Here is a 22,765-nt window from a genome sequence, read left to right on the forward strand (position 1 = left end):
GGTTTCCTCCCTTTGGCATTTCCCATCTTGGAAACTCGTGTCATGGTAACGGCGTGGTCTGTACCAATTCAATATTTTATTTTCAGTTTTTTAAATTGTTCAGTTTCAGAGTAGAACCAAGTCTTGGGTGTGAATATTTTGCTGCCAAAAATGGAAAGAAAAACGACAGGAGCGCTGCCAGGCCCGCCGTGGGTCACACTACAACCTGGAGAGTGTGAGTCACTCAACGCCATGCACCTGGTGCAGAGAGAAAGCAAGGGGGCACAGAGAGAGGAAGGAAGGCTCGCAGAGGCAGGAGCCTCTCCTCCAGCAGGAAAGACGCCCACCACCTGCAGGCTCTTCTCTTCACACAAAAGCGAGGTTATCACAAGAGGATTCAACTTAGCAAGGGAGGTACCAGCTCTCAGCTTCATCCACTGCTTGCCCCCTCCTCATCCAGCTGCGTGGCTGTGGGTACCACTGGGATGACAGGCCTCACGTGGACCGCAGGAGCACAGCCCCTTCATCCAGGAGGTGCCGCAGGAATGCGCTCACAGACCAGGGGCCTGGGCAAGAAAAACCATCAACATTCTGGTCAACAATAAGAATCTATGATTATTCTCAACAGAAACTCCCAACGTTGTCAACTTGTGCTTTATTTCAGCAAATGCTGGTGAGTCGACATCTTCTTGAGCCTGCGAACAGAAGGGAAGCCACACAAATGCACACCTGGCCTTGGAAGGCGGAGAGCATCGCGTGTGTCCTGTCTCAGGGCAAGGCGACCCGTAACTCGCTGCGATGTCTCACTGTATCTGATTTTTTCTGTTTCCACACATGATCACCAGACATTTGAGTCTGAAATCGGCAAGTATCACCACGTGCAGGAGGTACGTGTTCAACCCCATTTCTCAGTCTTGCAAGAAAGACTCTAACAAGAAAAGCCCAATTCTCCTACCTGAGCCCCAGGCCTCCTGCCAGCGAGTGTCAGAGTTTCCATCCTGATGTTATCAATCGCTGGCAATCTCGGAAGGACAACACAAAGCAAATTGCCAGGAGAAGGTGGAACTTTTGTTTTTTTGCCTCTCCAGCAGCTGGACTTGGGGAAGAAGACAGGCATGAAATTTGTGGGTAGATCTGTTTCAGCACTGGCAAGAACTACCAACTGTGTAATCCGGTTTCAAGAGGGGATTTCTCTTTATCTTAATAACTAGTGAAATGGGTGGACCTCGAATTTCATTTCAGTTTGGAAACACGCCCGACCTTTTGGAGATGTTTATTCCAAACTCAGCCAACTATATAAACCTCTCCAGGCTCTGGGAATCTTTCTGGGAATTGCACCAAAGCAGATTCTTGGTGAGATTTCTAATACTTCCGGCTTCTGGAACAGCCTCCCTCCTAATCCTTCAGTAATTCAGCATCTAACTCAGACCAGAAGAAAGAACACAGACAACTCTGGAGAACGAAATAGTGAACCTGCAAGAACGCATGTGTAAACTTCAATAAAGTTCCCAGGAAGTTCTAACTGCATCCAAGTCACACATCCCTCTCTAACAACTTCAGGGACATTCTTGTCCTGGTGTTTACGAGCTTAAACCTCAAAGCACTAGGAAAAGACCACACCCCGGCGTGGCCAGATTATTCCGAACAAGGAAGGCTGTGAATAAGTAGGAGCCCCAAGATTCGGTTGCTGTTTTTGCAAAGTGTCTCTTCACCTTCTGCAATCTTTTCCAGTCCCGGAGATAAGCGATCCTATCCAGCCTGCCCCGTTCCCCGGGGACATTCGCTTTGTCATGTGGAAAGGAATATTAAAACCACACTCTGCATGTCAGTCACTTCCCCTGACAGCCAAGTTCAGGCTTATTTGCCAGACCTGTGCTTAATTTTGAGGTGTTTTCAAATACTTAATTGTGTCCAAAGACAGAAGAATGTTGCAAGTGCAAAGTTGCCCAAGTACCAGTGAAGATGGAGTTTACGTAACTGGAAGTGGCAAAGAAGCAGACATGTCCTGCAAGGCAGGGATGGATCCCTGGGCCATGCAGACGGATCTGAAGGTCAGGCTTGGTGCCATGGCATGTGGAGAACTGGGCTGTGCAACCCACGGGATTCGGCAAGAGAGGAGGCTCTGCGTGAGCTGGAGGGGTGCGGGAGAGGAGGAGGCCACGCCCAGAGCCACCCGTCAGCCCCATCAGTTCCAGGAGCCCAGGCTGCGGAGGGCTGTTCAATCAAGTGCTCCCAGGGGCCGCAGGTCCCTCCACTCCACTCACCATCCAGCTGGTGGAGAGCATTTCACCAGCTCATCCCGGGACCCGCCTGGGACCCTGGGGAGATTTGCAAGGCGTCTCAGTGGAGGCGAACCGGGATCACTGTGGGGAGAGACCCCAAGGAATGCACATGTGCAAAGAGGAGAGAGCCTTGGCTTCAGGATTCACTGAACAGCCGACACTGTGTCGACAATGCATCCAGGATGAAACTTGCTATCTTTCTAGTCTCATTGGACTTGTAAAAAAAATACAGCACACACACACGCACGTGCACAGATGGACTTAGGAAAGGTGTCTGGTTCATCTAGGTTTAAGAAGGGTGTCTGTAAACTTTGAGTCTGGAATATTTATATGTAACATGCAGTTGACCATTTTTATCGACTTTAAGTGTGCAATCCGGTGGCATCAAGAGCAGTCACGCTGCTGTGCAGCCGTCACCGTGCCTACCTCCCAACTCTTTACATCTTGCAAAACTGAAACTCTGTTTCCATTAAACACTAACCCCCCGTCCCCTCCCCCACAGCCCTTAGCAAACACCTTCTACTTTCTGTCTCTGAATTAGACTCCCCTGGGGCCTCATCTGGGCAGAACCATGCGTTATTTGTCCTTTTGCATCTGGCTTCTTTCACGTAGTGTAATGCTTTCAAGGGTCATTTGTGTTGTAACATGGTTAAGACTTTCATTCCCTTTTAAGGCTGAATAATATTCCACTGTATGCACATGTAGCACGTTTTTTGAACCATTCATCTGTCGGTAGTTGCTTGAGCTGCTTCCACACTGAGCTTTTGTGAATAACGCTGCCGTGAATGTTAAGGTTTATACACAAAGTTGAACTTCATATCTGCCTCCTGGTCCAAGCCCCCGTCCCCGTCCCTGTCCCCGTCCCTGTCCCCGGCTGAAGAAGGCACCACGTCCTGAAGTTACTTTCTATCTTCCTCAAATAACTTACTGAAATTGTCAGCTTCTGTATCTGTACGTGCTATTTTGCGCATCTTAAAACTAGCGACCTATATGGTCTAGTTTTGCAAAAGAGTCGATAAGCATATTTCTGTGTTTTGAAGAATGAGAGAAAGAAGGAAGAGAAAACCGGATTTTAGCAAAATCTAGATGAGAGTTGAAGTATGATTTCCACTAACTGTGCCAACAATTATTTTCATTTCCACTTTATTTCCCTTTGATTATCCTACCTGCTACCAGAGACACGATAAACTTAAAATTAATTGTGAATATAAGTTTTCAAAATATTCTTTTTTTTCCTTTTGAGGATCGAGGGCTCCACGCCGGGGCAGGCGTTGGGAGCAGGATGTGGAGACATCCTGTTTCAATTATTGCAATTCTAGCTGCGATCAGGGATCTGAGGCTGAATTCCGTAGGGCTTTACTCCTCACACACATAAGCCCCATCTGCTGGCTGAGCGTCGGTGGCGCGTTTGTCCACGCCGTCGCTGGGGCCAGGCTGGCGGGATCTGTCAGCAGCTCCACCACGTGGCTTCCCGTGTGACCCTGGGCCCAGGAGTCCTGCAGGCAGAGGCGGAGGAGCGAGATGGACAGCCGTGGGAGAGAGTCAAGACTGGCCCTCGGAGGAGCCTGCTGGCTACCCGGGTGCACACGTGGACGGTCACCATCCAGCTACGGGCCACAGCGAGTCAGGGGCTGGGTGGGGGGAGGTGGCCGTGCTGCTGTCCAGCCGCGCGCCTGGTGCGGAGGGAGGGGGTTCGGGGTGGGAGGCGGTCTTCTCCACATGCGTGTAACCCACCGCTCGGGGAGGTGACCAGGAGGTAGGACTCCTCCCACACGGGGAAGAACTGACCGCCAGGGGCCCCTGGGGCTCCGGGATGCGGGCGTTTTGCCTGATGTTCCCACAGATTTGACTTTCTCTGGAGCAGCCCGTGCTAGCGCCCTCCCTGTGAACTCCCTGATTCCCATCTTCCATCTAAACTTTCTTCTTCCTCCTCTCCTTCTTCCTGCCCTTTTTTAACTCTCCTGGATCTGTAAGGCCCACAGATAACGTTTGTACAAGGTAATAAGTAAGTGTGTCAGGCCAGCAGGAGCCCCATGGCCCTTTCCTGGTTAGTCTTTGGCCAGATTCCACGGGCAAAGGCACACAGCAGCTCGTCCCTCCCCCAGGACCACACTGGCGACCCTGGGTGCCCCAGGGCCCCATGAGATTCCCGTCCGACGTTCAGGGGAAAGAGCCAGACCCGCCCCGTCTCACAGCGGCAGAAACACCGCACCTGGCCAACGCGCCTGGTCAGCTCCAAACAGCCCGTGCCGTCTGGCCCTTTGCGGAGCACCCCTTCGGAGTCCCCCAAATTCTGCTTGCCAGAAGTCTGCCCTCCCCGTGCAAACCGCAACACCACATGGGCAAAGAAGAAAAGGTTTCATGTTCAAAAGTACAAATATTACACTATTGATTCAGAAAGGAAATGCACTGAAGGCAGACTCAAAGTGCAGCTGAAGTGACCCCCGGGAACAGCTTTGAGGCGGGGCTGGAGCGCGGCGGTGGAGCGAGAACAGATGGTGCTCTTCACGAAGCAGGGGTGGGGAGTTCGCATTTTTGGTCAGAGCAGCAGCAGGCTAACACCTGGACGAAGGATTTCCAAATGAAGATGTTGCAACTGGGTCTGTTGCCGAGAAGCAGGCACAGAGAGGAAAAAGGTAGCGGCCGCGGCGCCCTGTAAAGGGATACATGCGAGCCCCACACGGCTCCGCGAGGTGGAAAGAGCCCCAGGCCGCCCCGATCTCATCTGGTGACTGGAAGACAGATGGGGGAGAGGCCACTGGGGAGCAGCCGGGACGCCCCGTCCATTTTGATGCACCAAGTTCCTGTAGCTCTCAGGCACGTCCTGCTCTCCCTCTTGCATATTTAAACTTCCCGTGCTCATGGCAAGTCAACCGGCAAGTTTTCCTTCTTTTAAGTTGGAAAGATTCTTTGCCTTCACTCATCTGTCACTGCTGTCATCAGGACTCCGAGCATCTCACCTGCAGCTCTGGATGTGCTTACTCAGGCCTTTTATCCCAACCACGTCGAAATAGCTTGATACCGAGTGTAATTTGGCAAAGAAGAGCATCCCCGGGGGGGGTCTAGGAGACGCCTCCTCCATCTTTAACCCGGCTTCCAGAAAGAATTAGACCCAAATACTTCCACTTAGTGCCTTGGCTTCTCAGGTGACAGGATCACTTCTGGTATCCAAGCAGGACATCGTTGAGTACTTAGGAGGTGAACTGGAGAATCATCACGTGGCCACCAGAGTCCTGGGCGCTGTTGACCAGATGGTGACCAGATTGAAGCAATCTTTGAGGCTCTTGGTCAATGACTGAATTTCCTGTGCGTGTCCACTGCCTGTCAGCGGCCGGGACTCGTTCTGCAGCAGTGGCTTGGCAGGAGGGAACGTAGTGGAGGCTTTTCCGAGGCCCCCGTTTGGTTTGGTTTGGGTAAGGTGTGTGCAGTGTGTGCTGGCAAAGCCGGGCCCTGGTCGGGGTGGCCGCTTCTGTCTTGCTGGTGTGCACAGAACCCGTTCCCTAGGAAATAAGCAGCGGTGAGCAAAGCCTGGAGCAGCAGGCGTCCGCTCAGCTGTGTCCTGCGTGCCGAGAGGGAAGGGCTGAAGAGCAGGGCCCTTCAGCTGTGAGCAGGAAGCAGGGTCTTTCCATCCTCTCCCCATCAGCCCTTGTCAGCCCTTGTCAGCCCCCGCCCCAGGACCCTCCACCATCACGGAGGAAAGAAAAGACCTGGGGACCCCTGGCGCGCCTTCCGGGCCTCCCGGGCTTCCGCTGTGTGTGCAGGGAGACACTCCTCAGCACCCTTTGGTCCACACCTAGGGGCTGGGAGCCCTGGTCTCCCACAAAACCTCAGGGATCAAGCCCTGATTATTTTAGCCATCAGCCCCAGAGTGGGAAAAAATACATTTTGCAATAAATAAAATAAAATGATTTAAAATACTAGGACTCAAAGTTTTCATCTCCAGCGCTGGCAAATCCCAAGCTGCGATCTACGCGGGGCTCTCAGGGGGACGTCTGTTTGACTCCGCGCCCTTCTGTCGGGGGGCTCTGCACCTGTCGCCCCTCACTTGCAGGCCCTCTCTGCCCTGGGGAGGGCCAGGCTGACGTGTGCGGCTCCGCCTGCTTCTGGAAGAGCAGGGACAGACAGCGAGCCTCCCGGAGGGTTCGGCTGCTTGTGAAGCGAAGATGAACGATCCCGTCTCTGGACGCGCCCCGTGGAAGCAAGGGCGCCCTGGCTCCCAAGGGACGCTGTGAGGGTCCCGCTCTCAGCAGCACAGGCGGAGCCTAGAGCCGGCCCCAGGGTTCCACAGGGAGGAGGGCGTGGCCGCACTCGGCATCCAGAGACCTTCCAGGAAACACTCATCAGACCCAACTCAGTGGTGACTACCATCCCCCAACACAAAGGGAGGAAGGCAAACGCGCAGAAAAACACAGGGTCACAGAGCCGCTCACTTTGCGCCCAAGGGGACCCCAGGGACCAGCCCGCCCAGGCGAGGAGGACGAGCAAGCTGCAGGGGGCGCGGCAAGATGAATCACCGCCCCGATGCAGATTTAGCGCGTTCGGTGAAAAGATAAATGTGTAAAAAGCTGTGTCAAAACCCGCGGTGCGGCCCACATGGCAATTCAGGGTCAGTAATTGAACCTCCCTCTAATTATCCTGGGGAGATAATATTAACTTACAGTCGAGCGTGCGCCGGCGAGCCCATAACTCACCGCCGGGCCGGCAGCTCATCGCATTGTGTTCTTGAAATATGACGGCTCCATTTTTATCCTGTCATAATGACAACCGAGTGCTTATTTTCCTTCTCTGCGCCTCTAGGGGATGATGAAATAGTAAGCAAACACCCTTTCTGGGAAAGAGCAGCACTTTATCACGCCGGCTCCGGCTTCGCTGGAAAAAGCCCTTGCAAACCCTGGAACCATTTCCCTGAGCGCACGCAGCGCCCTGGCCCCTCCCCGCGTGGGGCGCGGCCGCGTGGCCAGCAGCCCCCTCTCTGCCCAAAAGCCTGACCCTTACTCGTTTCTCGGGCTCCTGAAGCACCCAGGCCTCTTTAATTTACTCGTCCGTCCTGCAGGGTGGAGCGTTTGGGAAGGAGCCGAGATTTATTAAAAACTTAACTGTCATTTTATTGCCATGTTTACCCATCAGGCTTCAGAAGTCAGCACCCCAGCACCTCCGCCAAGGGCTGTCACCGCGGCTCGGCCTTTAGATTTAGGATCCAAAGCGACTAAGTTTCATTTGCACCTTTTTTTGTTTCACTTACTCCCCTTGGTGGTATTTTACTTTCGTTTTCTTTGCAGATTTAGTATCTGCGTCCTAAGAAGAGTTCTTAATAAATGACAGACAAGTGCCATGTTAAAGGCACAAAGTTCTGTCAAACTCCAATTAACAGCACTTTCCCGGGTTATTTGAAATGAAGCTACAGAGTGTATTTTAGTGAGTTGGAAAGAAGGGGGACCCAGTCTGGAACGCAGAAGAAGGGGTGAGAAGGGGCGTGGAGGAGTCAGAAGCCCCCTTCAAGGCATCGGGAAAGTGGGAGGGCAGCCACAGGGTCCCCGAGTGCTGACCCCCAAAGAGAAGTGTGGGGACGAGCTCAGCCCCTGTCAGGAGGCATGAGTGGGGGCGGGTGGAGGCTTTGTGATGGAGAGGCTGATGGGAGACAGACTGAGATGCAGGGAGAGGCGCTGGTAGCCGCTCCTCTCCCCAAAGCCCCTTACAACTGGGAAATGCCCGGAGATCTTCGTTCTCAGGGAGATGGTGGTAAATAAAGGCTTTTAGGAGCCCTCCGCCCCCCTGGGGAAGTTTGCCCACAGTTTGACAGTTTGCTATTTTAACTGAGAACAGAAAGCGAGTGCAGAATCCAAGATCTCAGGGAAAAGAGGAAGTTTGTCCAAAATCACCTCCCCTTGGTCTTTAAGCTGGAGGTGCCGGGGCGCGGCGGCTGCAGGCAGTGGCGTCTGTGCTGACGCTGGCCGGGCAGAAGCGGGACCCCTCCCCACACAGCCCTCTCTCCGTGGCACATTCGCTTCCATTGTTTGAGCTTAAGAAGAGGCTCCAAGAAAGCTTTTGATGAGAGGGGAAAACGTATTTTCACACCTACAGCAGTGCCCTGGTTCCTGCCTTCCTGGTCCCAGCCAGGGGATTGCGCAGAACACGGGGTAGAGGGGGCTTTTTTTAGGTAATTCACAGCCCAGACCGAGCCTGACACCGTCCATGTATTTAGAGTTACTGGGAAGGCAGAGCGAACACATTGCCTTATTAAAACCCACTTGGACCCTTGAAGGCATCCATCAAATTTCAGGGTCATGGTAGTAAGAGTCTTCTCCTCTCAATTATTCTGATTCCCGGACGAGACACTCAGGAGGACATCACTCGTGCACAGCCCCCAGCGCGGGCTCTCAGCGGGGGAAGGGAAGGGCTTTCCATCTGTGTTTTGGGGGAGGTTTGTGGTCAGTCATCACCTCAGCATGGGAGTGAACACACAGAGCAAAGACTGGTTGCTGGAGGTAATAACTGCCCAGAGAGCCCGGCTTCCTTGTAGAAAACAGGTTAAAATGCTAGTATTTAGTAACACTGCCGACCGGCTCCAGTCAGCAGATCCAGCGTGGTGCCAAAGACGCTGGCCTTCCGCTGAAGGCGCTGAGGACTGGGGCTGGGGGATGAGGGGCATTAATAGTCGGTCCACAGCTGTCCCCAGGCCGCCGGACTTTGCTGAACATCTGAGGACCCACTCCAAGTGTCAACATGAGTGTCCGCATGCCGGGGGCGGTGGGGTGAACCTAAGCAAATCCACTCGCGCAAACGGCCGGTCCCGCTCAGAGCGGCCCCAGATCGTTCCCCAAAGACTCCTGGACTCAAAGTCTCTTTCACAGGTTCTTAAACATAATTTTAAAACATTCATTTTCTTCAGCAATGCCTCAGGCAGCTGGGAAGACAAAACAGCACTTTAAAAAGACATTAGGTCCGTATTTACATGAAGGATCATGACAGCCTGGAAAAGCATTACTTCCTGTAAAGTATTATATATTTTAAGGATCCTTATAATTTATGTTTCAAAATTTTCTTCCTACACGTTTGCAGTTTATAATGGAAGTTTCCTGTGACATTTATAAAGGAACAGCTATGATCTGCTGGCTAAATGGTATGCAGTGTTCTATAAATTATAGTCTGCAATTTGCTCTAATGTTCAAGTATTTCTGTGAAAGAATTTTCTCCAAGAGAAACTGGAAGGAGACGTGTGGAGGTACACTCCGTTCTGACTGTGTTAATGGGGTGACGAGGACCTCACTCTCCGAGTGCTCCAGGTTGCAGACGGGAGGGTATTTATTGGTGGTTTATTCTATTAAGCCTAGGCTTTTTTTTTTTATTTATACAGACTCGAGCCAACAACTGTAGTCATCTTAATAGATCACATCAGGCAGTATTCTTCAAATTTTGTTCAGAATAATAATGGTTAACTTAAGTCTCATCCCTAACTCGCGTCCTAACACTGCTTCCTTCAGCGAGCCCCCGGTTAGCTGAAGTCAGACCACTCGACTCAGGGGATTTCTCAGCTCTCGTGCAGCAAAATGTGACCATGTGACGAAGGTCTGGTGAGTCACATAAGTACAAGTGCTGTGTGGCAGTGTTGGGGGAACGCCCTTCACAAGAGGGGATGTATGCCCTTGGCGTCTCCTACCACTCACTTCCAGTGTGCCCCTGAAACTGGGATCTGACCATCAGAATGCCTCCTGGAACCTCTGGTGGGCCCAGCCCAGGGCAAGGATGCTGTGAACTGTCAGCAACCAAACCTACATATACACGGTGTCTTTGTCCAGTCCTCCGTGGATGGGTATGTAGGCTGTTTCCACATCCTGGCCATTGTGGATAACGCTGCAATGGACACAGGGGTGCAGATGTCTCTTTGAGATCCTTATTTAATTTCCTTTGGATATAGACCCAGAAGTGGGATTAGCCAGACCCAGAAAAGAAAACACTGCATGGCCTCACTTATAGGTGGAATCTAAAAATGTTCAATTCATAGAACCAGACAGTAGAACGACCGTTTCCAGGGGGCTGAGGGGGGAGAAGCGGGGAGATGTCGGCCAAAGGGCATGCAGGTTTAGTAATGCAAGATGAGTGAGTCGGGAGGTCTAACCCACAGCCTGGTGACTGTGGTCAGTGACACCATGCTGCGTACCTGAAATCAGCTAAGAGATTAGCCCTCAGGTGTTCTTAGCCCACACAGAAAAAGCAATGATGCAAGGAGGTGGGAATGCCAACTAATTTGATGCAATAATCATTTTATAATAAACATGTGTATCATAGCATCATGTGTACACCTTAGATACATACAGACAGTTTTTATTAAAAATCTCTTGTGTTCAAGCCTCATGTTACGAATTTCTATTACGCGAGTCAGCCTGACCCCAGTCCCTGTCACGCATTTGTTCCTGGTGCAGAACTTTCCCTTTTCTAGTCCTCCAGATGCGCCCGGCGTCTCTCCTCACTCTCTTGCCCCAAGTCCTGTCTCTGTCTCTCTCTCTTCTCTTCTTCATTCTCATCACCTCCCTCATAGTCCTTTCTCTCTCACAATCCTGAGACTTAACCAGTAGTAGCCCTTGACATCCCTTGATTGCAAGAGTCCAAGAAGATGGTGGAATGGAAAACTTATTTAATGCAGCAAGTCTCTCCAAATTTACAGCCCTCTGACACATATGTAAACTTTCCTTTGAGTACTGTGCTCCTGAAGTTTGGTGTTGCTCTTTAGAAGAGATGCATTCAAAAGGAGACCCTGCGATTCAGACTAGACTGCAAAGCTACATTTATCAAAATAGCATGTTACCGGCACAAAAACAGACACATAGGTCAACGGAACAGGATAGAAGGTCCATAAATAAACCCACCCACTTATGGTCAATTAATCAATGATGAAAGAGGCAAGAATATACAAAGGAGAAAAGACAGTCTCTTCAGTAAGTGGTTCTGGGAAACCTGGACAGCTGCCTGTAAAAGACAAACTAGAACACCATATACTAAAATAAAATCAAAGTGAATTAAAGACCTAAATGTAAGATCAGATACTATAAAACTCCTAAAGGAAAACATAGGCAGAACGTTCTTGAACATAAATCACAGCAATATTTTTTGATTCCATCTTTTAAAATAAAGGAAATAAAAGCAAAGATAGACAAATGGGTCCTAACTAAACTTAAAAGCTTTTGCACAGCAAAGGAGACCATTGACAAAAAGAAATGACAATATACTGAATGGGTGAAAAAATTTCCAAATTATATGACCATTAGGGGGTTAATATCCAACATATATAAACAGCTAATACAACTCAACATCAAAACAGAAAAACAAACAACCTGATTTAAAAATGGGCAGCAGAAGTGAATAGACATTTTTCCAAAGAGGAAATACAAATGGCCAACAAGCACAGGAAAAGATGCTCAATATCACTAACCATCAGAGAGATGTAAATCAGAAAGCACAATAAGACGTTCATTGTCTCACGTCTGTCAGAACGGCCATCGTCAAAAAGAACACAAATAGCAAATGTTGGTAGGATGTGGAGAAAAGAGAACCCTCTTACACTGTTGGTGGGAATGTAAATTGGTGCAGCCACTGTGGAAAACAGTAAGGAGGTTTTTGAAACTAAAAATAGAACTACTGTATGACCCAGCAATTCCACTCCAAGGTGCATAGCTGAAAACAAACAAACAAACAAAAAAACTAATTAGAAAAATTTCTTGCATTCCCATGTTCATAGCAGCATTATTGTTATTTACAATTGCCAAGACATGGAAACAACCTAAGCGTCCATCAACCAATGACTGGATAAAGCAGACATGGTATGTGTGTGTGTGTATATATATATAATGGAATCCTACTCAGCCATAACAAAGGACGAAATTTTTGCCATTTGCATAAATGTGGGTGGATTTGGGGGGCATTATGCTCAGTGAAATAAGTGAGACAGAGAAAGACAAATACCGTATGATATCACTTATATGTGGAATCTAAAAACTACAACAAACTAGTGAATATAACAGAAAAGAAGCAGACTCACAGATGTGGAAAACAAACTACTCATGGCTACCCTTGTGGAGAGGGCAGTGGGGAGGGGCAGCATGGGGTAGGGGACTAAGAAGGACAAAGTATCAGGTGCAAAACAAGCTACAAGGATATATTGTACAGCACAGAGAGTACAGCCAATATTCTATAACACCTATAAATGGAGTATAACTTTAAAAAAGAACTATAAACCCCTATATTGTACACCTGTAACATAATTTTGTACAGCACCTATACTTCAATAAAATTTTTAAAAAGAGGTGGTTAGTAAATTAACCTAGACTTTAAAAAAAAATGGACAGCAAAACCCCAGTCCCTGGACTTAAAGAACCTGGGCACCCAGGCTGTTGACCGTGACGTGTCACCTATGACCTGGACAGGGCTTCAGGAAGCAGTTACAGTCCCCCCACCCCCAGCTCCTGACTGTACTGAGCAGAACAGCCCACACGTATGGAATAAGGCACCCGCAACCCCACCACCTGGAATATGCATGTCACACTCACGTTCCAAAATGCTTGTGTCCTCCTAGAAGCGCTCTAAAACGGACGGTTTTCTTCTCGTGTGTCTCCCACTGATGGGCACTCAGAAGGGGGACTGGCCGTGGGTCACTGGGTGTCTGTGCTCTGCTTCTGATTTATTGGCAAATGTTGTTTGAACAAGAAATAGAGAGGTGTGCACCCCTGAATCTGTATGTTTGTTGATAGTTGTACACAATTTCTACATCTGTTTTCTATTCTTCCACAACCAACATTTTAGCAGAGCTCTCATCTGTAAAATCCAAGAAAAAACTCACACATTCGTGGGCAGGACCAGGAGCGGAGGGCCCGACCGAGGCTCCATGAGGATGGCGGCTGGCTCTCCTCCGCCGCTGTGTCTACAGCTCCAAGCCTCTAGGGTGCAGAGTGGGTTCCCAAGAGACCTCTGTTCAGTGAACTGATACCTGGATGGATGAAACAGTCCCACCAGCCTGACGGCTTTATCATACATTAGACAGTAGTGAAAAAGACAAAATTCAGATGAACTGGATTGATTCGGCCTCGATCAGAGCTGACTTACTGATGTCTCAGTACCTAAATGATAAAAGTCGTTTTCAAACACAAACAGAACTGGAAGCAGAATTAGGCACCTAACTGGATTCACAATTGCCACTGGATTCTGGAAACTCTCAGGGGTGGAGACAGAAGTCACTTTGTTATAAATTCAAAAAACAGAAGTTCTTCTACCGTGAACGTCGCGCCTGGCGCATCAGTGGATTCAGATGTAGAACTATTCCTTCTTACCTTTTTTTTTTCTTGCCAAATTTTGAGAAAATAGTTAGCTAAAAATTGCTGTGATTATTTTAAAACCAGAATGAAACTAGTATATGACCTGACAATTCAGGGGAGAGAATATAGCAACAAATTTGACATGTAACAATTACAAATAGACAGTTTTCCATTAAAAATAATTCTATCAACACATAGCAATACGTTGTACGTCAATTACGTGGTCCACTAAGATTTTCTCAAAGGTAGGAATCTCAGATGCCATGACTATCTCAAAATCAGTTAGAAAAATAAAACACAAATATGAAGTGAAGAGGCAATGAGCTATGTTTGCAGTGTTTACAGAAATCCAACTCCTGAAGGATGACCCAGCCGCTCAGTGCAAAGCAGTCTTGAAGAGGTCATAGGTTACACAGAGGAGAAGTAGCTGTGGTCTTTGCTTTTGTTTCATGTTCTGTTGAGTAGGGAGAGGAAACTTGAAGATGAATTTTAAAGAGAAATGCTTGGTGCCAACAGAAATTTACCGATAAACTGTTCAGAGGATTTGACGAGTACGGTTGAGATTGTCAGGATTCTCATAAGCAGACGCTGGGGTAACGGCAAAATTAGAACCTTAGTCAGTCCTGAAAGGATGTGAATGATTTAGACACAGACACGAGGGGCTGGGGAGGATTATAAAAAAAGACGCAGGCACTGCTGACCGTCATCTTAGGCTGGTCCTCCAGAAGCCGGATGAGAGGCAAGAGTCTGGGAGGTGGTCCCAGGATGAACCAGTCAGGAAGCGTGGAAGGGAGGAAGAAGGGGATGTTAACCAGCAGAGGTTCACGGGTGCATCACTGGGAGCCCTGGGGATCCAGGCTCCAGGCGGGTCCCCAGGGAGAGAAGCTGGGGTCTCCCCTCCCACCCCCTCCGTCCTGGGATGAGCGCTGCACCTGGCTCCCGGGAGCTAGTGACACTGCCCGTCCAGCTTCCCTGGGACACAGACAGGGAAAGCCCTCGGGCAGACTGCGCCCGAGGTGGGAACAGACTTCACCGTGGAGACCAGCTGGTGCCGAGGGCTGACAAGCAGGACATCCTTGGGGCCGGCGATGGTCATGAACAGAAACAAAATCCAATACTTTTGGAAGGCTTACTTTTTGAAAACATAGGAAAACAACTTTTAAAAAATGAAGGGAATTTTTCATTGTTGTGTTTTAATGAAGACGCGTACTTCTGAGGATGGCCACATTTTCAGTCTTTATGGATTGCCTAAAACAGATTCCATGGGATCAGAATATAATGGCATAAAAAATTTCACCTAAATCTGACAGAAATTTACAGACTCTGAACCCTTTACATCATAGACAGCATAGAATGTAAAAGTTACCAGGTTTGGAAAAACTCAGGGGGCCATGACCCATCATCAGAAGGGAAAAAAAAATCGACAGCACACCCACAGAAGACAGAGGCGCTGGGGGAGCCGTCGTTCTCAGGCTGCGGCGCTCACGGGGAGGAGGTAGGCAGCACTGGCAAGCAGAGAAGAAATCCTAGGAGAGAAATGCAAACTGTTTTGGCAAAAAGTAAAACACTTTATGGTGACCTAGAAATCCCCATTTGGCAACTCAGAATTAGCCATTCATTTTCCCAGAGACGTGGAGCCTGAGGCCACCCTGTGCAGAAGATTACTCGGGACCGTGGGACGTGGGGCTGTCGGACAGTTCACATTCTGATGGGAAGACATCTAACATATAAGTGTGTAAATGTGAAGCACAGTGTCAGGCAGTAACTGCATGCGCCGTAGGGAAAATAGACAGGGTGACGGGGCAGAGGCCGTCGAGGGGTGCCGCTTCGCGCCGCGAGCTCCTGCAGGCAGAAGGAGCCTCCCGCCCGGGAGCGTCGGCCAGCGTGGGAGCCTGCTGCCGGGAAAGGCAGAAAGCCACGGGCAGAGCTGGGCCAACGGCGGGGCCCCAGAATTAGCCCTGAGCTATTGAGGCGGAGGGGACCCTCAGTCTCCTCCTCACATAGCCCGCTTACGTCTTTTGTCCACTGCGGGACTGGGCAGAGGGCAGCATCCATCCTCTTTCCCATTCAGGCCAGGGGAGCCCTGGGCAGAGCCAGCACATCAGGGAGACATGCCCTGCAAAGTCAGTTATGTGAAAAAGGACGGAGGGAAACGTGCGCAGTGTCTTGTCGTGACCCAGGCCAGGGAGGGGCCAGTTCTCTTATTAAAGCACAGGTCTGTTAGTTTACAAGAAATAGGGTCAAGGCCATTACCTTTTGTCTTGCTCCAAAAAAGGTTTTTTCATGGAAAACAGATGTAGGTCTTTGGAAGGGAATTCATCTTTACGATAAAAAGAGGTGTTTGATTTCAAGCATTTTGGAGTAATGTGGGCTAAGCTAAGAATGAAAGTGTCTCCCAAATTCTCAGGAGACCAAATCTTTTCTCCCCGCCCTTCCCTGCCCTGCCTGCTCCAACACACAAGCACACGCAGGGCCTCCCATCACCGCAGCCCCCAAATTATGCCAGAGGTAAGACCAGATCCTGGAGATGAAGATCAGTTACTGCCTGGAAGGGACAGATGTGTGGGGGCCTTAGGTCCCAGGATGGGAGAAGCATGAAAAGAAAAAGGGAGGAAGGAGAGGAGGAGAGGACGCGCACGTGGGGGGGAGGTGCGCACATGCACACACACACACACACACACACACACACACCACACACACAATATGAAGATCAAGGGATGACGAGAATATAAACTGAGCTGTCCTCATCTTCCCCCATACAAGTCCTCACCAGCTATGTTTGTAACCGAGCAGGACCCTATTGTCATCAAGGACCATCTGAAATCTGCAATGTTGTTTGCAACTGCTTAGCTCTACAATGGTTTAAAGGGTTTTTCTCACACTCTTGCTGAGCAGGGTTGGGCTGGAGAGGAGAGAGTTTTGTGGTCCACCAACCGCCTCCTGGTGCTGAGTGAAGGGTCATGCTCAGTGCCCTGTTTTTGCCCCCAGCACCCTGCTCCTGACCCCAGTGCCCTCCTCTTGACCCCTTGTGATTTCCTTGTATCCTGTTGTTTGAGGGGAAGACCTCAGCCTGCTTAAAAGGCTAGAAACTTATCAACCTGACTTTATTTTTTATTTAAAAAAAAACTTTTTTTTTTTTTTGTGGAGGGAGGTAATTAGGTTTATTTATTTACTTTGTTTGTTTGTTTTCTTTTTATGGAAGTACTGGGGATTGAACCCAGGACCTCATGCATGCTAAGTACACACTGAGCTATACCCTCCCTACCATCAACCTGAGCTTAAGCTGCACAAGTTTCTCTCTAGAGCCCTTTTCCACAGAGCCCCTTCCTAAGCATCCTTTGTTCTAGGAACAAGAACATTAAGAGGGTCCCAAAGCCAGAGGCGAACTTCATACCCAGCAGAGGGACCTGCCAGTGGGATGTGAGCTGAAATGGCTGATGAGAAAGAAAAGGTTAAAACAAGAAGGAGCCATTTGAATCTTAGCCAGAAGTGTTTTCATGTCTGCCTGGGGTGAATGGAGAATTACCACCAGGAGAACATCTGAGATGTTCTTGGCAAGGAGATTCCCAGGTCTCCATGTGAGCCCGGCCTGAAGCAGCCCACCCCCGACACCGGTTCACCCAGCAGGAATCTCCATCCTGAGGCCCGCCTTTGGGTCTGCTGTCTCCCTGGATGTAACTCATTTTCTGCGGCCCCTGAAGTATTGCTTTATGTCTTCCGAGTTACCTTAACCAGAACAGAACCCAGCTGCTTAGTGGCTTCCGTCTGCATCCGTGCTGAAGCACTTTGGTGTTGTTGATGATAATGGTATCCGTGGGGCCGAGGATGACTCATCCTACCCTCCCAGCCCCGCCCACCATGTGTTATGGATACTGTAGAATTTATACAGTGACATCGCTCTGCTTCAGATCAGGAAGTCAGGAAACAAAGCAGAGTGTTATGAAACATGACTAATTACCATGCTGTTCTCCAAATCGCTTCATTTTGTCTTAATCGTAGGCTGGCCCCCTTGCAGAGTCCCTGACCCATCTGCTGCGTCGTGACTGTGCACGAGGAGGAGGCGGCATAGATTTAGCCGTGGGTCACAGGGCTGGGGCCCCACTTGCATGAGCAGCTCGGCTCGCCAGCCCCACCAAGCCATCTAGGTAAGGGGGTGTTTCAAGGGCTGACTGTAGCAGGGGTTTGCCGCCCAAGCAAAGCCCACGGCTCCACCTGCAGTCACAGTGGGACGCGTTCGGGAGGTGGTGCCTGTGATGACGGGGTGCTGTGCACCACTCTGGTACCTGCTGTGTGGTTGGGAGCAACACCGCTCAGTGGTGCTAAATGCTGCATGCAGTGCTGGTCCTGCCAGAGGAGGTAACATGCCAACGTCTGCTGAAACTGCAGCTCCCTCCTCGCTGACCCAACACTCAGGCTCCCTCTGCCCTATGCAGCCACCACGTGTTGCAGGCTGAGTGAGTGCATGAACCAAAGGAGCTCTTCGCCACAGGTTTGAATGTGTAACTCTTGGAACATCTCATCATAACTTTTTTTTCCTTTCCTTTTTTTTTTAATTGAAATATGTTTGTTTTACAATGTGTTAGTTTCTGGTGTGCAGCGCAGTGATTCATTTATATTTATATATATACACACACACACACACTCCTTTTCATATTGTTTTCCATTATAGGCTGTTGCAAAGTACTGAATATAGTTCCCTGTGCTGTACAGTAGAACCTTGTCTATCTCACCACAACTTTTTACAGCTGAAATGTGCTCTGTCACTATAACACCTTCCAGGCTGCATTTTGTTTTAGATTTTAGAAGATGATCGCTAGTGTTTGGGCTAATAGCTTCAGTTTCTGGAAACTTTTTTGTAGTGTGATATGACGTGTGTGCACAATGGATGATGATCAGGTGACATCGTGTGGGTTACAAGGCACGTTAGACGCCTTCTTAACTCAGAGAAGGACTCAGAAGAGAATAAAGGAGAACACCAGGATGCAGCTAAACATTGCTTTTTGCCCATCTAGCCTAACTTTTGAAAAGTTTCTGGCAGTCTCCTTGAAAAATTTACATACATCTTGAATGTTTGCCTGACAAATACTAGTAACCCAACATGATTGAGAATGACCTGGGTGTTAAACGTCAAATATCGAGGTTAGTTAAGGGAAATCTGACGAAACCCTAAACTTTGTTTGGAGATGGGGGGGAAGACAGCGTTTTCTGACATTAAAATGGCTCAGAAGCCTTTCCTCTGTCAATCAAAGATGCTCTGAATGGCCTGGAATTCATTTGCCATTAGCAGCTCCCTGGGGGCAGCAGCTAGAGCACATGCTGTTTTCAAATGTAAATGTCTCTGGTATTTCGAACACGTGGTGAATTTTGTTTTCCATCCTCATGTATCCAAAACCACCAGCGTCTGCTGTTACCATAGCTCCTATCAAGTGGTTTTGTTAAGTACCGTAATCATGGAGAAGTAATGAAGGGTTTGCTGGATCTGGTTTCATTTGTGACCCATGTGTGTGGGGAGTTAGCAAATGCCAACTGCGTCAGGGCCCTGCTGGCTGCCAGGGCTCCGGCCCAGGACTCCCTTAAACGTGTTCTGAGATGGTTCTGATGGACTGAGTCACTCTGCCACCATCATTGTTTCTAAAAATAGCTCAGCATCACGCATCTCAGCAAGGAGATGTCTCAGGATGGCTTTGCAACGTAAATGGCTATTTTTATGTGTATGTGTATAAAACTGCCAGTCAGCAGGGCAGCCAGTGACCCGAACTTACTAACCAATGCTGTCTAGAAATCAGCCTGCTTTGGAATTGTTTCAGCAAAACAGAAGAAGTGGAAATGGCGCCTCTCTCTTAAAGGCGTTTAAAACAGGTGGGAGACGTCACATAACCCCCTTGTGACATCTGCTGTCCTTATATCCAACACACAGCCTCACGACGATTAACTTACTGCGTTTCAGGAGTGCAATCTTCCTCCCCTGTGACCGAGTAACTTCAACACTTAGCTTCACAAGTGGTCGCTTTGGGGTCTCAAGAGAGAGACGGACCAGACATGTACTGGGCCCCCGAGTGATTGCAATGGCTACAGCCAACGGGTGAATCCAAAGGAAAATCTGAGAGGGATTTTTACAGCATGTAAATGTAGTTAGAATGTGTGCACGTCTTAAAGCAAGAGGTGTCTGAACAATGAAAGATCATCCTGCAACCGTATCGGTACACGTGTAACTCTTAGGGACTCACAGACGTCCGTGTAAAGCTGGTGACAGAGAATTCACTCCTCATGCATGGCGCACGATGTCAGGACAGTGACGTGACTGTCCCCCAGCCGCGCTTCCTCCCGCAGGTGGCGGGCTGTGCGGAGACCTAGTGCCCTGGGCCCCGACCCCGTCCCTGTCCTGGGAGAGGCAGAGGCCCGGTGCCTGTAAGCAGGCCACCTTCTCGCTTTGTCCCCGTCTTTACTGCCTTGCAGTTTCCTTGCAAGTTTTCCTTGCAAAACTCCTACGGCAGTTGAAGGAAACAGAAATCACAAGTGAAGTGTCTTTGACTGCGCTGTTTAATTTACTCGCATTTGATTCCTCACTGATCCTGGCTGCTCCACTTCCATGAGGACGGCTGAGCACGACGTACGAGAGGAGGCGAGTGGCTCCAGACACCAGGCTGTGGAGACACGGGGCACCGCTCTACTCAAGCTGCTTCTCGGGGGGGTGTGTCCAATGCCTGAACGACCATCTGAACACCAACCGTGGAAAACTCTGGAACCTTACACTTTAGACAGCAGGTTTAACCAGGAGCAGATGAGGAGTTAGTCAGCCCCGTCGTAACTGGACGTTTGCGACGTGTTCTGAGGTGCCCACCCTCCTTGACAGGCAAAGGGACTCACCTGTGACCATGCGGTGAGTTTCTTCTCCCTGCAGAGGAGGTGAGTCTTAGAGGAACAAGGTCTTTAGCTCCCTACCTGCCTGGCTCCTGGAGGCCGCGTCACCTGTGTCAGTCACTGTGTTGCCTCCGGTCAGGGCTCTGGTGACGGGAGGTCTGGACGGCCCCCTCCCAGCGCGTCCCATAATATGAACTAAAAACAGCTCCTTCATTTCGTGTAAAGCCCTTACACTTGTGGGCTGGGGGACGTGTCACCTTAGCTCATCACCCACCTGTCCCTTCAGCCGGTGGAGCAGCCTGCACTGCAGGGAGCAGTTAAGCTGGGACTCCTCCCAGGGTCACTTCAAGAAATGAATGTTCAAACGCAGGGACGTGAAGGCGATATAAACAGATGTTACGCATATCCAGCCCTGACTGTGCGTGTGTGTGTCCCTTTATTAATGCACAGATGTGTGCAGATTGTACACAGGCACACATCTTAAAATGAAATGACTTTGACCTCATTATGAGATCAACGTGTATATTTTGTCCTGTTAACTATTGAAGCAAATATAATAATGAGATCTTCTTACTTGTACTTCGTTTTCTATCTTTTTAGTTTTTTAATTGAAGCATAGTTGATTTAAAATGTGTCAGTCTCTGGTGTACAGCACTGTGATTCAGGTATATATGTCTTTTCGTATCCTTTTTCATTCTATGCTGTTGCAAGATGCTGAATACAGCTCCCAGTGCTCTACAGCGGAGCCCTGTCGTTTACCTAGTTCACGAACAGTGGTGTGCGTGTGCAAATCCCCAACTCGGAGTTCATCCTGCCCCTTCCCCTTCCCCCCAGACACTATAAGTTTGTTTTCTGTGTCTGTGAGTCTGTTTCTGTTTTGTAAATAAGTTCATTTGTGCCATTTTTTTTTTTTTTTTTTTAGATTCCACATATGAGCGATCTCATATGGTCTTTTTCTTGCTCTTTCTGGCTTACTTCACTTAGAATGACGATCTCCAGGTCCATCCATGTTGCTGCAAATGGCGTTATTTTGTTTTATTTTTTATGGCTGAGGAGTCTCATGACTTATACTTTGGGGATGACCTGTCTTTTTATAAGCAAACCATGCAAATCACCTGTTTTATTCCATTGAACATTAGAGTGTTTCCACGCATCAGAGTGAAAACCTGCCCCACTTAGGGAGGAGGGTTTGGATACGTTCACTCACCTACTCAGTAGGATGAAGCCTGGGTGACACTCACGTGGTCCTTTTAAACTCACAGACTAGGAAATACTTCAGATGTCAAGGATTTCTCTGCAATTTCATGATATTTTAAGCTAGAATTTTCAGGAAAGAGAAAATAAAATAGATTTACTATGTGTCATAATTGGGCCCAGCTTTCAACCCGTTACTTCTTCTGGGTAATGAATAGCCTGTATTCTTCCTGCAGAAATTAAGGATAAAATCCAGACCTCCTGAAACACCAGCGGAACCACCTGAACTGAAGTTCACCTTTCTCCTCCAGGCTGTTATTCCAGAAGGGAGTATTGATCAAACAGCTTTAGTACCGAATTGATCCATTCAACTCCAGAGACATTTCTTGTGAGAGTTGTATCTCTATGAAGAACCCCAGCTCTCGTGAATTGAAGGCACCTTTTATCTAAGAAGTATTATTACCATGGAAAATGCCCAAAGGAAAGTAATTTTGTGTCTTTCAATGTATTTTTTCTTAGACCATCTCAATAAATTAACAGTCACTTTTTTCAAAATCCTCTTTGTTCATGTTGGGCTTTTATTTATTTTCCATAGCAAAATTTGATTTATTTTTATGCATTTCAGAGGCTTTTGATTTGGGGACAAAAAGTATTCAAAACAGTTATTCCCCAAGTATAGCTTCTGGATATTATTTTATACGTAACTCTTGTCTCATTTTTATTTCTATTGTCCATAGCTAAAAATAACTTTTAGAGAGTCTTCTCTTTGAGTAGCACTTATTAGCAATGCAGAAAATAGTTGAAAACTAGGAGGGGCGTTTTTTTCCGAGAATTCCTATGTCAGTAGGTACATATCTCTGTGAATTAATTTAGGTGAAGCCCTGGTGGAAAAACACAAGGGAAGTTTTTATGGTTTCTTTAGCTCTCTTATCTTTTTTATTTAATAAGGGGTAGTTTTTTTTTTTTTTTTTAAATATTGCTTCTGGCAGAGAGCAAGAGAGCATGGGAGAGAGGGAGGGAGGGGACAGTGATAAATGAGAGTGAAGCAACTGGAAAGTTGTCAGTTGGAAAGCTTTGCTTTTTGACTGTTCAGAGAGGAGTGAGAACAAATCGCAACCATATTCCACTCATATCAGAATCACTCAG

The sequence above is a fragment of the Camelus dromedarius genome, chromosome 3 (assembly GCF_036321535.1).
Source record: "Camelus dromedarius isolate mCamDro1 chromosome 3, mCamDro1.pat, whole genome shotgun sequence".
NCBI lineage: Eukaryota > Metazoa > Chordata > Mammalia > Artiodactyla > Camelidae > Camelus > Camelus dromedarius.